The sequence below is a fragment of the Rhamphochromis sp. 'chilingali' genome (assembly GCF_963969265.1).
Source record: "Rhamphochromis sp. 'chilingali' genome assembly, chromosome: 21".
Classification (NCBI taxonomy): domain Eukaryota; kingdom Metazoa; phylum Chordata; class Actinopteri; order Cichliformes; family Cichlidae; genus Rhamphochromis; species Rhamphochromis sp. 'chilingali'.
The window spans coordinates 20,969,960-20,985,420 of NC_137949.1; the positions used below are offsets into that span (position 1 = coordinate 20,969,960).

Consider the following 15,461-nt stretch of genomic DNA (forward strand, 5'->3'; position numbering starts at 1 on the left):
AGAAACTACATCCGTATCACTGTACAGATTTTATACTGTTTTATACAAAAACAAAAATCGACACAGAGAAGTCTTCTGTGATCTTCAAGAATTCTTTACAGGGAAATGCCAAACTCTTTCAAAACTCATGTGGGGAGCAAAGCAGGGATTGTAGAGGGGATTGGCAAAGGTTTTATGAGCCATTCCACAGTGCTCCGAACCTGTTTATCCAGACAGTGAAGCAGCTGGATTCCTGGTTGACTTTGAGTGGAGATGAACCAGTTTCAAATTATTAGAGATTTGATAGAGTTCTGGGATAGAGGGCTTGCCTTGTAAGTCAGGGTAAACAGTACTCACACACACATAGGGTACATACATCAGCAGTGGGGTATGGTCAAACACAGAAAGTACGTTTATGTAACTTTGGGACCCATTTCTCAAAACAGCATGAGATGGGGAGAGAAGAGATCAAAGCATTAGTGCGAACCATGTGCTTTTATTGAAACTACATGGGATTAACTGTGCCTGTGTCCGAAAAAGCTGAGTAAAAATATAGAGCTATCTTCAGCTTTTAGTGCCACACATAGGGTAAGAGCGATATCACACTGTAAAAACACAAAAATGTTTATAAAAGTGAATCAGAGCTGCATCACCCTGGTACAAAACAAAGTCTAAAGGAGCACTAGTGGGTGTAAATGTTCATGTTAGATTAAAAACTACCCAGTTACCACTAATCTTATCATACAAGGCCATCACTATGCTGAAACAGGCTTTCAAGTTCAAAAAACTACCTAGTCTATGCAACAGACCATTTCAGTTGAGCCGACACAGATTTGCATCTAACCAATGAATAAATGAATAAATCAAAATCACAGAGACACATGGTAGTGTCAGGTGAGATGCTTACCCTAGATTTTAAAGTGTGTTTCATCCATTAAAGCTGAAAAGTCAAGTTGAAGTTACGTTGCACTGGTTCTTTTATTCATAGAAGATCACATAAACACTGCTGGAAGTCCTTACAGGAATATTAAACATGGCACGGAGGCAGGCAGGCATGAAAAGATCAAAGAGCAAAAATCTCTTTATTAAAATGTATCAATAAATAATCTAGGAGGTGAAAAAGTGCTACGCAACATTAATAAGTTGAAAATCACTTCCCAAACACCATCTCATCTTCGTATCTGGAAAAGAAATAACACCTGAAGTTTTTTAAACTACTGCAGATAAATATGACTTCTCCAACTTAAACATGTAAAAACAGTAAAGGTTTAGCATAATTAATTAGTATTAATAACTTTATATTTTGTATTTATTCATTTACAGATAATGTGACTTGTTTTAAAGTGTGTTATATATTACTTTTTATGTTTTTAGCATGTGGTAGTGGTGAAGTGTTTTTGAAAATAAGGAAAGTTTTACTGCAGGCTCCAGATTATGAAGTAAGGAAAGAACTGAGTGAAGGAACGCTTTATCTAAGGATCTGAAGTCCATAAGAAGGTATTTGTTCTCCTTTTAGTTCCTCAGTCCTAAAACGTGAGACACACCAGGTAAGGTTTCTGTACAGCTGTGGTGTCTGAGTTTGTGTGTGCAGCCATCTTTGCAAAAATACAGTTAAAAGTACTGCAATATAATGAAGTGACCATCTCTTCTTAAATTAATAGAGTATTTTCTTTTGTTAGGAAAAGCAGTGACTGCGGAGATGGTAATGTACATCCGTTGGCCTCCCATATTTCTCAGCAAGTCTTGGATGGATTGCAAACAGTGAAGAAGGCGCAGCAGCACCTCTTCTTTCTCAGGAGACTGAAAAGATTCAGCATGAGCCCCCGCATCCTCAGGACCTTCTATCACTGTGCCATTGAGAGCATCCTCACTGGATGCATCACCACCTGGTATGGCAACAGCACCGCCTACAACCGCAAAGCTCTCCAGCGAGTAGTGCGGTGCTCTGAACGGATAATTGGAGGTGAGCTTCCCTCCCTCCAAGACATCTACAGGAAGCGGTGCCTGAGGAAAGCGGGGAGGATCATCAAGGACTCCAGTCACCCCAGCCATAAACTGTTCAGACTGCTTCCATCAGGAAGGAGGTTCTGCAGCATCCGGTCCCGTACCAGCAGACTGAGAGACAGCTTTTTCCATCAGGCCATCAGACTGCTGAACACGTCATAGACACCTCAGCTTCACTACTGGAACTTCAACATTATGCACTCCACACTGTATATAAATGCCACTTGTTTTGCACATATTCAACTCTGTATATTTTATATATTTTATTATTATTATTATTATTATTATTATTATTATTATTATTATTTATTTATTTTTTTAATTTTTTTTTTAACTATTTAATTTGTAAAAATGTGCATACACACACACACCACACACACACACACACGTAGGAGGCAGAGGCGTCAGCTTTCAATTCGAGACTTCATCTCTTATGTGCTATTTGGTGTCAGATGTTTGTGGGGGAAAATCTGTGATTTTGAGCTCTGCAGTGAGCCTTTCCACATTTGTAAGGAGCTGCGATTAATACCAGAAGGGCAAGGGAGTGTTTTTTCTTCAGGAATAGTTATGCTAACAGATGTGTTCATCTGAGAATCAAGCTCACAGCATGTACCTTCTATTTTAGCTGACACCCTTCTGTACACTCATACTGCTGAGAAGACCCATCTGTTTTTGAAAAAGAACAACTTCCATGGAAGAATTAGTCAGTGACTTCACAGGCAAAATATTCACAGTAGTCTTGTTTTTATGGAATGAAAGATTGAATCTTTGTGTTTCTTCTCATCAATGGACTACAAGCACATGCTGTTCACAAACCACCAAAACAAATAAATGACTAAACACAAACTATTTTATTGTTCTTCTTATGCTCAAACTGTGATTGAACTTCCAGGACTTAGTAGGCAGCTCACAAGCTGTTTCTCAACTATAACACAACTCTCACCTGACAAAACTCGCACATATTCACAAGTGTAAAAACAAACATGCATCCAACAATTTCAAGATAGAAAATGAAATTACACTAAATAGCATTACTTTCATTACATTGGCACATCTTAACATTAGGAAATGCATAAGTATAGTAAATGCTAACAAAAAAGAGCCTCTGGCCTTCAACTTTTGGCAAAGTATATTCAGGTCTGGTGTCTCTCAGTGTGTTTACAATGTTTCTACATTTATTAGGAGAGACACAGTATCCATATGGAAACAGATATACACATACTATGTTAAATTGCTAAATAAATGCTTTTAATGCTTTTAACTTTTTAAGTTTTGAGAATTTATACAAGCAGTGCGAAGATGTCTGTGAGCACTGAAATAAATATTTATTATGTACAAAATAACTAACCTAATGTACAGTACATATAGTCAGTAGTTTTAGTATATATACATGCTTGCCTGCATGAACAGATATTTGGCATTGACATGCATTTGAAAGTGACAGGAAAGTTTGCTGTTAGGGTAGCTGTGAGAGGAAAAACAGATTTCCTTTGGTGTTTTGGTGTGTGTGTGTGTATTTGTGTGTGTGTGTGTGTGTGTGGTGGTCTGCAATGATTTTCTCTTCTTGTTTCCTGATTGTCTTTGCGCTAGTCATGAATGATGGACAAGTTCGTACCAATAATTGCTTCTGCAAACCTGACCCTGTATCCATCAATAACAACAATAACAAAATAAAAGCATATATGGATTTATGTGCAACAATTTTACAATTACATGGGGTTACTTCAAAATAACAATAGAATTTCTGTTTTCTGCAATTCCTTTCTATGGACGATTAGACTTTGAATATTCAGACTGCAGGCTTTAGAACTGTTTAGATGCAGTGTGTTGTTTCTGGCCACCTGCTCCCCTCTGGCACAGCTTTGAACTTCCTTGTGTGTGTGCAACCTACAAAGTATGTGTGTATATTTGTAAGGGCAGTTAGCAGACTAGTAGTAGGAATGTTGAAAGGTTTCGTCCAACATCTGGAGGTTGACTCCTGCAGCAAAGAAGAGTATGTGGGTTGGGTGCGTCATTATTCAAACCAGATGAGAGTAGCTTTTCATAGCCGAAGAATAAAAACACTGCCTTTCTGTACATTAGGTTGAATTTATTTTAAGTATATTTATTTTCATTTTGACACCATTTACTTTATTACCAGATAATTCATTTTCAAGATTGTTTTTACATAAGTTTGCATCTTTACCTTGCAGTACTTTGTATCCAGGGATCATTTTACTCAATTATATACTTTGAAGAGTCTAACACACAGAAATGTAAATCAGTAAGAGCATTAAACCACCTTTTCAATATCAAAACTTACGTCTTGTTTTTTCATAACCTAGTATGAAAAGTTTTAGGGTAGGGGACATCTGTGTCTGTGTCCAGGGACGGAAGTCTCATAATCTGTCTGTGACTGTTTTTTTAGATAAAAAACAGCAGCAATGTATTGATATTACATTATTCAAAGTTGCTGATTTGTTACTGTATGTATAATGTATTTTTGTTAAAGAACAAGATGTTTGTCTTCTAGTTTTATTTGTCCTACCACTAACAGGGTTACATAACATAGCACCAAAGACACACCGGCTGTTCTTTCCTGCAAAATCTCTGATTTATTTTCCCCTTTAAAGGTTCTGGTTTCAGATTACTGGAATCAGCTGAATTTATGGAAAATAAAAGCTGGTACACAACACGTGTCAAGGTGAAAATAATACTGACTGTCAGCAACTTCTGTCTTAAATGTTTCTGTTTGTGCTATTACTCATTCTCAATTACTAAGGGAGATGGAGTAAAGGGATATTATGGGAGGCGGAAAAGAAATTAGGCAATGCTATCATACTAATAAACAGATGTCCATTCACTCTCCTCAAACTCTTATCAATCCCCAGGCCATAGCTAGAGCCACCACACAGCTGCTCATTGAGTATGTTATATAAGATGAAACTAACACAGCACCATGGTGACATCAATTGGAGTGGATGTCTGGCTATAAAGTGGTTTCAGAGATTGTCAAGTGACCAACGAGGCTTATGTTTGGCATAAAAATGCCAAGGTTGAGATTTTGAGAGGGGTACCATTATACTGGTATCTAGAAAAAAAGAAAAAATAATGATCCAAAGAAAGCAAAGATTGATATTTAAAGTGCATTGTCAGCTATGTGCTTCAAAGCTCTCATGTGGAGAGATAAGGGGCTTAAGATGTGTGTAATATTTGTTTGAACCAAAAATAAAGTGAACTTTGTGTCCTTAAATTGCTCCAACTTCTGTCTGAATGTAAGAACGGTATCTGTTCACAGTGCCCTGGAAACAATCTCAAGGACATGCAGACAGAGCCACTTTGCCAGTATGTTGTGTTCCCTGTTCCCGCAGGCTGTTTGTGAAACAGCTCAGTCATATTTTGTCTCGCCTCTGAGGAGAAAGGCATGAGAAAAAGGCATGCTGCCGGTGCAGATGTCCTATCTCTTTTCATTGAAGTGACTAGCACTATATAGTGATCCACATATGCACACATCCACAGCAGCTGTGCATTGCACTGTTGCTGAACCGACTTGATACTGATGAAGAAACTTGATAATGCTATACAGACACACACATGCACATGGGTCTGTTATACAGTGCACTATTAAATGTCTGGCTTATTAGCTTAAATTTCCTGGAATTAATAGCGGTTGACCCCAAAACACTAACGTAGCAGGAAAGTCTGTGAAGCTTTCCACATTTGTATGTTTGTAGACCCTGTCAATGTGAGTGTGTGTGCATGAGTATGTAATGTGCTACATATGTTCTGTGGTTCTGTGTGTTTGTGGACTGACTGGGAGTGGTTATGAAAACAGTGTTACCCAGAGTACAGTTCTCCTGGATCACAGGTTACAGCCCCAGGGGGTTGTGGGATAGGCTGGGACACTGTAGGGAGCGGATAAACCTCTCAGAGAGTCAGTGTGTGTGAGTCCGTGCGTTTTTCAAACCCCCAAAAAGCGGGACGAGGAGACTGATGTAAGTGACATCATGCTAAAACAGAACAAGCTGTTTTCAGCTTAACGTTATATTCACCACTGACAGTCGTATGTGTACGTGCAGGTACGTGAGTGAGCGTGGTGTGTCCAAACCAAACCATATGTAACTGAAATGCATACCTAGGCAAAGCTGTAGTTGGAAATATGTCATTTAGAATTAGTAGTAGTTTTAAGAATCTTAAGTATCCCATAAATGTCCCATTTTATTTAACAGCTTTTCAACATGAGGTCACAATAAAATATAATAAAAATGTTCTGTTGACACTATAAGCCTAGAAGGTGCATGTGAAAGTCACCTATTGTAAATTTTAGAATAGTAGTCCTATCCAAGTAGATACAACTACAATGTTATAAAATGGTAGATATGCAGTCTTGTTTTCATACACCAGGTGGTGCCAAAGTGTCTAAGAAACCGGCGAAGACGTAGCACAACACCACCCATCTGTTATTGTTTTAAAGTTAAAAGGGGAAATTCTGAAATACTAACGGCATGAAGAAACACAAAAAGCACCACAACAACTATGAATGTCAATCTGTATATGCCGATTCATGCAACAAGCTGCATAATTGGAAAATAATAGGAAAACACCAGGAAAAATAGGTCATTTTTTGTCATAAGTACACTTTGCAATACAATACAGAAATGTATTTTCCCTGCACTTTTGTGGAATTTACTTAGTTCGTGATTCACTCAGAAAATCCACAATATGCCCCCAAACTGACCTTTATGACTGAGCTTCCACCTGCAGTTTCCCTTTTCTTTTTCTTCACCATACAAAACGTTTTGTCCTTATTTTCATAAATCCACTGTACTCTGCCTCATTGTTTCCCCTGTCTTCTGTTTTTTTTTTCTTTTTTCTCCAAGACCTCTAGTAGTATCACAGTTCCTCACATCTGGGATGCACCTGTCACGGTGAGAAGTCCGTTTTCCCATGAGAATCCAGTTCTTGTGAAGTTAAAAATTCTACCAAGCCTACTTGGATGACTTATAATGTTTAGGGTCTAGAGCTGTGGTTTCATTTCAGTCTTAGGTTTTTATTATCCCAGAAGAGAAAAATTGGTGTAGAACAGTGTGGACACATTTTATTTTGCTAAAAGGATATAAAAAGAAAAATAAACCCTTTCGCACAAAAGAATAAAACTATAACCCCTACTATCCCATCCCTCAGCAGAATTTGTGGCTTTGATACATGAATGTAAATATTCAGTATGTAAGTCTCAGAAATATATAAAGCGTCACAATTCCAATTGGTGGTGCTTTTTTATTTTTTTGCGTCTGTTGTCAGAAGTCCAACTGCTGCTATATAAAACATTTGTAAGATGAGATCGGTTAAGGCAGGGATGTCAAGCTCATTTTATACTGCAGGCCACATACAGGCTACTTTGATCTTAAGGAAGCCAGACCAGTAAAACTTTCCCTTTTGTGTTTATAAAGAACTTTAACTACAAGTTTAATAAAAAAGAAGTAAAAAAAAGAAGTAAAATTTAAACAATATGCCTCCGTTTTTTCTCCATGATAAAGAAATGCTGCTGTAGTAAACAAAAGATGCCAGTCAGCACAACTGTAAGAAATAACTTTTCACTTGCTGGGCCCACATCCTCTTTTTAGGTTAGACAGCATTTTAGTAGGTGAAGGTGAATGCTTGGACATGAACTGAGCTGCGGTTTGGGGAAGGCCTCGAATGGGACTGGCGACGGCTCCCGGGCCTGGCAGATCCCTATGTACTAAATAGAAGTGAAGAAGTTAAAGAATTGAAAAGGGGAGGGAGGGAGGGTGGGGCGCGTAAACGAGAATGAACAGCTTGCAGAACTGGGGGGAACCTATATAGATGACAACCGGAAGGAGCGTGTTTGGAGGCGTGGTCCCGCTCCTGAAATTCTGATGCATAATCTCCAATATAAAACAGTCATTTCTATAGGAATCATTAAATTGTTTATCTACTACTTATTTACTTTGATGTAGTATGAATGGGCATGGGGAGGTCTTTATGTGTAAGAGAAGCTGCAAAATACAGTTAAAAGTCCAAGGTTTTCATCCTCCTTCGCATTTCTCTTGTTGCGCCAAATCTGGCCTTATGATTGACACCCATGAATTAAGGGCTTCTTATTTAAGAGAGCCCAATGGCTTGCAAAGCCATGCTCCCTACTACATGACCTTTTCTGCATTTGTGACTGTAAACAGCTGGCTACTTTATGGTTGGCACCAGCTTGTGGTCTTCTTCTTCTTTTTTTTTTTGTGTGTCCCGTTTGGATCTTTAGCCATCAGAATTGTTGTCTTAAGGCCAAGAAAGATGCCAAGCAGATTTATTTTACCAAGTGGATCATCATGGCCTTGCCATATTGGTCCATTTGATTGACCTTTATTATAATTATGAATTTATTTTATTTTCAGTTGCTACAAACGGGACAGACATGACTGGGGGATAGGACAGGGAGAAAGAATGAAAGAAAGAGAGGGAGAGAAAGAAAATCAAAGGGGAGAAGAGACGGTGAGAAGGGGGGGGGGAAGAAAGAAAAACAAACAAACAAAAAAAACAAAACACCTGGGTCACCTGTATGGAGAAAAAAAACAGAAGAGAAAGCAAACAACAAAGAGCAACATAATAAAAAAAAAACAGCACCATCACAATAAACTAGCTAGCAGTAAATATCAGTAGATACTAAGTAATAAACGATATTGTGCAGCACGCAAGATAGACAGCGCACAATGTGCTTTGAGGCAGCAGCCAAGAAAGCTGTAGTCCGCGTCTGTGAATACCCGTGTGTACACCTGTGTGCATACCTGTGTGGATCAGCATGCTTGCATTCCAAAGGTTTCTCCATGTAACGATCTGCTAGGGAGTGTGGGGAGCCACAGCCCCGTCCTCCAGGGTATGAAGCAGGTATGGAGGAGATCAAAACTCCAGACATCCAGAGGCCCCCAAAACACAAGAGACCAAGGAAGACCAACAGAGGGGCAGCCGCTCCACTGTCCCAGAAAGAGCTGAGGAGAGTCCCAGATGAGGGCTCACTCAGCAGCCGCAGAGCAGAAGCCAGGGGGAGTTGCAGTGACGCGCCCGTGAGCTCCGCCGGCAGCCAGCTGTGCCTGAGTGACCGAGCCCCAGGCCGAGAGGCCGGGGGCACCCCACCTCCGAAGTGGCCCGAGCGAGCCCCAGGCTCCAGGCCCTGATAAGCGGCCGCCAAGGAGTGAGCCGGTGTGTACCCGGACGCCCACCCCCAGACACAAAGAACCACCAACGCACCGACACCTGAGGGAGTCCGCCACTGGCAGGGGAAGTGGTGGTGGGTGGAGATAGGCCTCCAAACCTTGGAGGGCCTGAGATGTCCCCAGAGAGGTGGCGTCTGATACCCAACCTGACATATAGACACAGACATACAGGCACACACAGATACAAACATCCATTCCCACCCTCATGCTCTCATATGCACTTACTCCACACTCAACCAACGTGGAGACAGACATAAAGAGACGCTGTACACACGATCACACTCCCCAAGCGTACTCTACGAACCGGGTCTAGGTACCCTTGCCCCTGGAGGGGGGAACTGCACCCAGACCCAGGTGGTGTTACCCTTTTCCCTGCGGTGGGGAGAGGCAGACCGCCCCGACTCCGCAGCAGCAGGGAGGCCCCACACTCCAGACCGCAGTCGGACGGCCAACTCCTCCTAGCCTCCCCCGCAGGCCGCAGAGAACGGGGGTGAGAGAAGACTCCAAACCTCCCTCCACCCGCTCATTGTAGTGTTGATGCATGTGTGTTCTAAGGTGCAATTAAAACGCAGGAGGGCATGGAGCTACCTGCCAGAGAGCAGCAGGTAAGCGCATAGGCCCTCCTGCTAGCCCTCAATGTCTACGTGTATTCAAAATTGAGAGGTGGGCAACGACGCCAGGGGTGAGGTGTACACCCTGATGGTAATTTGGACTCCGTGTATCGTGCCCACCCCCAAGATCCTATATGTATGTGTAATGAGAGTGTGAGTAATGTGAATGTCTAAGTTGTGGGATAAAATTGAGGCAGAGGCAGCCAGAAGGGGACGGGGGGGGGGGGGGGGGGGGGGTAGCCTCCTCTGCACCCTGGTGACATACCCCTACTCCAAGGCCCTGCATGTGTGGGTGGTTGTGGTGGAGCGGGAGGAGGGAGGCAGCTGGAGATGGGGAGGGAAGGAAGGGAGGGGCAGGTAACCCCTCCCTGGGGCCAGCTCCCCCGCTGACCCCAGTAGGCACCCCCATACTCCACGACCCGCCAAGGAAAGGGGGCCCAGGCCCATCCAGACCGGGGCCCAGCGCAGCAGCGCCCCCCGGCCCCACAGAGCCCGGGACAGTCCACCCAACCCCACCACAGAGAAAACTGCACCCACCCCACCATCCACTCATCTTCCAGACTACATGAGACAATAGACGCCCAGGCTGAGATCTTCCTCCACCTCTCCTGTATCTCCCCCTCCTGCAGAGAGTTCCTGGGGAGAGGAAAGCTCCTGCTAGGTGTGACAATCTCCCCCACCAGTTGAAGAACCCCCCAGGTGGCTCGACGCACCGGCGGCACCCTGCGCCAGGGATGGGCCCCGATGCACCCACCCGCCCACAACCCCAGCAACACACAAACCAGGACCCAAGGCCCCGAGGCCCGGCCAGGGCCCCAGCCCAGAGACGGAGCGCCCTAGAACCTCACACCCACCCAGGGGCAGACAGGCTACCAGGTCAGTAACCCACATCCGTCAGCACAGACTTGTGGTCTTCAAGTTGAAGTGAGAAGAGATGTGAACAACACTGGGAACTAGGAAATTGTTAGCAAGCATAAACTAGGAATGCAAAACTGAATTTCAGGTTTATAACTATACAGCCTTAGTATGGTTATTTTTTTTTCATGTGTATAATTGATAATTGTTGCTGTACATTTCTGCAGAATCGTGTGCGTTATGCTTCCCTCCGTATGGCATTATCATTACTATCGGCTTTGTATTTTTTTCTGTGTATCAGGTAAAATGATACACGGTGTGCAGTGAGTGTTTATAATGTATTCCAGCGCATGTGCATGGGAGACTTGGCTGCTTTCTGTGTGTTAGGCTGGATCATCCTTAGAGCGGCTCAGAATCATTGTTTCCAAAACCTGTTGCCGTGGCAGCAAGAAGACTTAGGGATCTGACCAACACAAGATCACATAAATCTGCACTTAAAAGGAAGCTGCCCCATGGCTCCTCTTTCTATGTAATTGTGTGTGTGTGCGCGCGCGCGCGCGCGTATATGTGTTCAGAAACCAGCCTTAAATACGATGTCTACACTGTGTGAGTGGTGCCAGTGAACTGATAAAGAACCGTTTGTGTTCTTTATCAGTTCAAACTTCTTTTCATCTCAAATAATTTCATGGCATATAGCTTCAGAACATGCTGTAAATCTGAGAACAATGAAAACAGAGTGGGTCAAATGGGGAGGGGCAGGTGCAACAACTTGTTTCTATTAAGTCAGGATTGGACCGTTGTTCTCTGAAAGGAAAGATCCAACACAAGATGCCATATTGATGAGCAAACTCTCCCATGTCCATTTTTTCTTTGTGTGTGTGTGTGTGTGTTTGTTTGTAAGGGCATGTGTTTTTGTGCATGTGCTTGCATTCACCTGTGTCCTAATTTAAAAAAAAAAAGCAATACTCTGTGATCACAATGGAAAAGGTGGAAGTTACACATTGATTGAAAATTTGCTCTCTGCCCTCTCTATTGTCTAACTGCCAATCAGTCTGCATTTAATAATAAACACCAGAGTGTGTGTCTCTGGGTGAACTGGAGGTCATTAAGCAGCTTCTCCTCCTCAGTGTTCAATAATAAACATTAAAGAATGTGCTCTAACAATTCAAGACACAAAGACATGACACATGTTCAAAGTTCAGCGTTCTGTGCCATTTTGCCATTTTCCCACCACTCGCAGTGCTGGAAAACTGGAACTGCACTCAGAAAAATTATGGTTCTTAAATGGTTCTTCAGATGGCTTCATGGTTCTTTAAAGAACCATCATACGTCAAAGAACCTTTTTATTTTGTGAATGGTTCTTCAGCTATTACAAATGGTTCTTTAAAGAACAAAAGGTTCTTCATCCTTAGCTATCTAAGTTTGATGGTGTAAATGGCATAAATATTTATTCACTATAATGAGGCTGTGAATTATACTGTGTGTTTTCTTTGTGTGCATGTGTGTGCGAAGGGAGAGGGCGGGTTACCTGGCAATTACCCTTTAAGAGAAGATGGTAGGAAACTGAATATTCAAATAAAAGTCAGAAATATTTCCTTAAAAATATACTGGTGGCAGGGGTGGGGGCCAAAGCCTAAAGACCCTAACCCCCCCCCCCCCCCCCCCACACACACACACACACAGACACACACCCCTAACCCCACAAACACATTATGAATATGGTGAGTTAACAAGCAGTAGACACAATACACACATTCAAATACTGTACTTTAGTTTTAAATTTTAATAAAGCATTACTATTTTCTACTCCAAGGCATTACTTTTGAGATTATTATATATTTTTGAAAATATAGCATAATGATAATACTAGTTATTGTAAACTTTACAAACCACCCAGCAGTATGTAAAGTCAAATTATAAAATACAAGTAAATAACAATTGCAGAACAGAATGTCAGTGTAATGAACATACACTTCGTTTTGACAAAGCACAGCTTAGGTAAATGATCTGAGTAGTTGTTCATCACTGAGCAATTTGTTAATATGTGTTTCGAGCCAAATAAATGACAGGGAGAGAGAGAGTGACGTCAGAACACGTCATACTATAATCTCCCGGGAGCGGACGGAGGGGGTCAGTCGTTGGGATGCGCATGCGCAGACAGAGTGCGCGAGCGGCGGGCCTTGACCTTTCGGGGGGGGGAAAAAACACTTTCTCACGGACGGTGACAGCGAAACGGATAACAGTCTTCAGTACCTTCTGGACTTTGAAGCTGTGGATTCTGGGACTGTTGGAAGAGGTAAAACATTTTCATTAAAACCTTATTACTGTTTTGTTTTTGTTACTCGTCATTGTAGCTTGCTGTTAATGTTGTGCTAACAGTAGCGATTAGCTAGATACGTTAGCCGTTGACGTCAGCGCAATTTAGTATCCAACTGTTTTCTTAACAAAACCACTGTTATAATGAAGTGAAGGTGCTCCCAGCTAATTTGAACCTTTGGCTTCTAAAATATGTGGTTCAATTGCGTGCTGCGTACATAACCTAATGTCAGCTAGACCGAAATTAAAATTAATATGTTGTTAAAGTCACTAAAATGGCGCCTGAAGCCTGTTGTGGCGTGAGCTCTGTGTCTGCTCTAGAAACTCTGAAATTCTGTAGATCTGAGCCGTACATTAAATACTCACATGAACCTGTACTTTGAATTCTGTATGAGCTGTATAAAATACAGCTATGCATAAGAGTTTTGAATGAATAATTAGATTAGATAACTCTTTATTGTCTAATCGAATTATATAGAAATGAATAGAAATGTGACATGAGAAGGTGTGTCTTTGACTGTTCCTGTATAACTTATTTTCGGACTAGTTGACAAGTTATGCTCCGGTCATTTGATGTTTCCAAGATAGATGTTCTTTTGTAATATAGTTAATTTTTTTGTATATTTCATTTACCCACCATCATACATCATACATGCAAGCTAAGAAGAGGTCGTTATACTAACAAGAGGTATTAACGGGCAGGGATAGCTCAGTAGGTAGAGTGGTGGCCCCATGATCGGAAGGTCGGGGGTTCAACTCCACTGAACGGCTACCCTGAGGTACCCCTGAGCAAGGTACCGTCCCTACACACTGCTCCCCGGGCGCTGCATTGATGGCTGCCCACTGCTTCACTGGGTGAATGGGTTAAATGCAGAGGAACTATTTCCCTATGGGGACTAACACATACACATTATACACATTATACATTATTATAACGCTGGGCCAAAGTTCAGCACATGGTTAAAGTTTGTAATCCAGCCAGGGTGTAAATATCACTCAGCTGAAGCAGGCAGCATCAACACATAAATCTACTCTACCCGGCTTAAATCACAAGAGCACCTCTGACCAAAAAGCTGTAGATTTTTCTTGTTTGCACAAATTAATCCAGATTCACATTAATTGTGTTCACAGCTCCAACAAAATGAGGAAGAGAAGGGGGAGAAACACAATTAGGTTGAATTACAATTGGATGGAAGGCGAGGACAAGGAGAAGGAAGCTTTGGATGAGGAGGAAGAGAAGCAGCAGGAGCATCTTTAGGGCTCCCTATGATGTCATTGAGGTTTGTTTCATTAATATGGTCCTCTCACAAAGAAAGATGACTTGTTTTAGTTCACCTACTTCCTGTATTAAATAGTGATGTGCAAAATGTTGTGAAAAACCACAGAGCAGGTACGTATAGTGCATCTGCAGGTAAATGAACATCAAATCTCTAAGACAGACGGAAATCTGTATATTTATCACCCTTATGATAAAACCCATGTCAGCCATTGGTTTATGGACTTTGTATTTTGAAGCCTCAACATTTGCTTTATTGCTGTTGCTATGTTGGGACCATATTAGGATGAGGGATCAGAATCTGGAGTCATGCACACTATTGTTTCATTTAGTGTGTATCCATAAGATTCGTACAGCAGATCCAAGTTGTGCCTTCAAAACAGGAAAGTCGTCTGCATAGAGGAGAACTGTAATAGCAGGCTTGTACAAAGTGAGGCTTTGTGCACTCGTTTTACTTCTGTCACCCTGTTTTGATGCAGATTTCACTTGAAATCAGGCAAGAACTGGACTTATTTTTTACAATGTGTTCTTGTGAATTGATTGTGTATCGCATATGTTTGATTGATTTGACTTTCTGCAAGACAACAGTCGTCCACTGGCCAAAAAAGTTTTCCAAATACCTCCACGTGATCTAGCCTGGATTTAGAAAAGAATAGCAAAAAAAATCTGCACCTCCTGCTTCAGATGCAATTTGTGTTTCTGTGTTCAGAGGCAGCGGTGAGAGGGGAGACCTCAGCTCATCCAGCTGGAGAGCCTGACCAGGAGGAGTCGAACATTAACTCAGCTCTTCCAGGGCACCCTGCAGACTCGGCTACTGGCAACAGCAAGGGATGACGTGAACGCCAAACTGGAGTCCATCACAGGTCAACTGCAGGTATGCGAGTCAGACCTTCTGAGGAGGGTTTCACTTTTCTCTCTTCTTTATAATTGACTCTTTTCTCTCTCTTTCAGCTCCTTGTCTCAGAGTGGGAGGGATTTGAAGCACAAAGGGAGGAGCTTGTCGTTTGGTTGGCTGATATGGATGTCCGCCTGAGTGACTGGAAACACCAGGAAACACCAGTGAAAAACTGAAACAACTGCAGGTGTGGGCTTGTTTTGATATGACATATATTTGATATGATACATACGTCAGAGACATTATCCTAAACTGGACTAACAAAGGACCATGAGTACAACATGAAACGTACATTACATAGCGTAAGGCTGAAGTTCATTGAT

General features: G+C 42.0%; 1 long non-coding RNA gene across 2 annotated transcripts; it reads left to right on the forward strand.

Annotated features, from left to right (window-relative positions):
• The first annotated feature begins 12,880 nt into the window (after window positions 1–12,880).
• On the forward strand, window positions 12,881–15,429 carry LOC308389915. 2 transcript variants are annotated; one of them, XR_013970363.1, is made up of 4 exons: window positions 12,881–12,947; window positions 14,099–14,247; window positions 14,953–15,117; window positions 15,195–15,429. It is a non-coding gene; the product is annotated as an uncharacterized lncRNA (long non-coding RNA). The 2 variants fall into 2 exon arrangements; XR_013970364.1 differs by lacking the exon at window positions 12,881–12,947 and having other exon boundaries at window positions 13,749–14,247.
• Window positions 15,430–15,461: the final 32 nt, after the last annotated feature.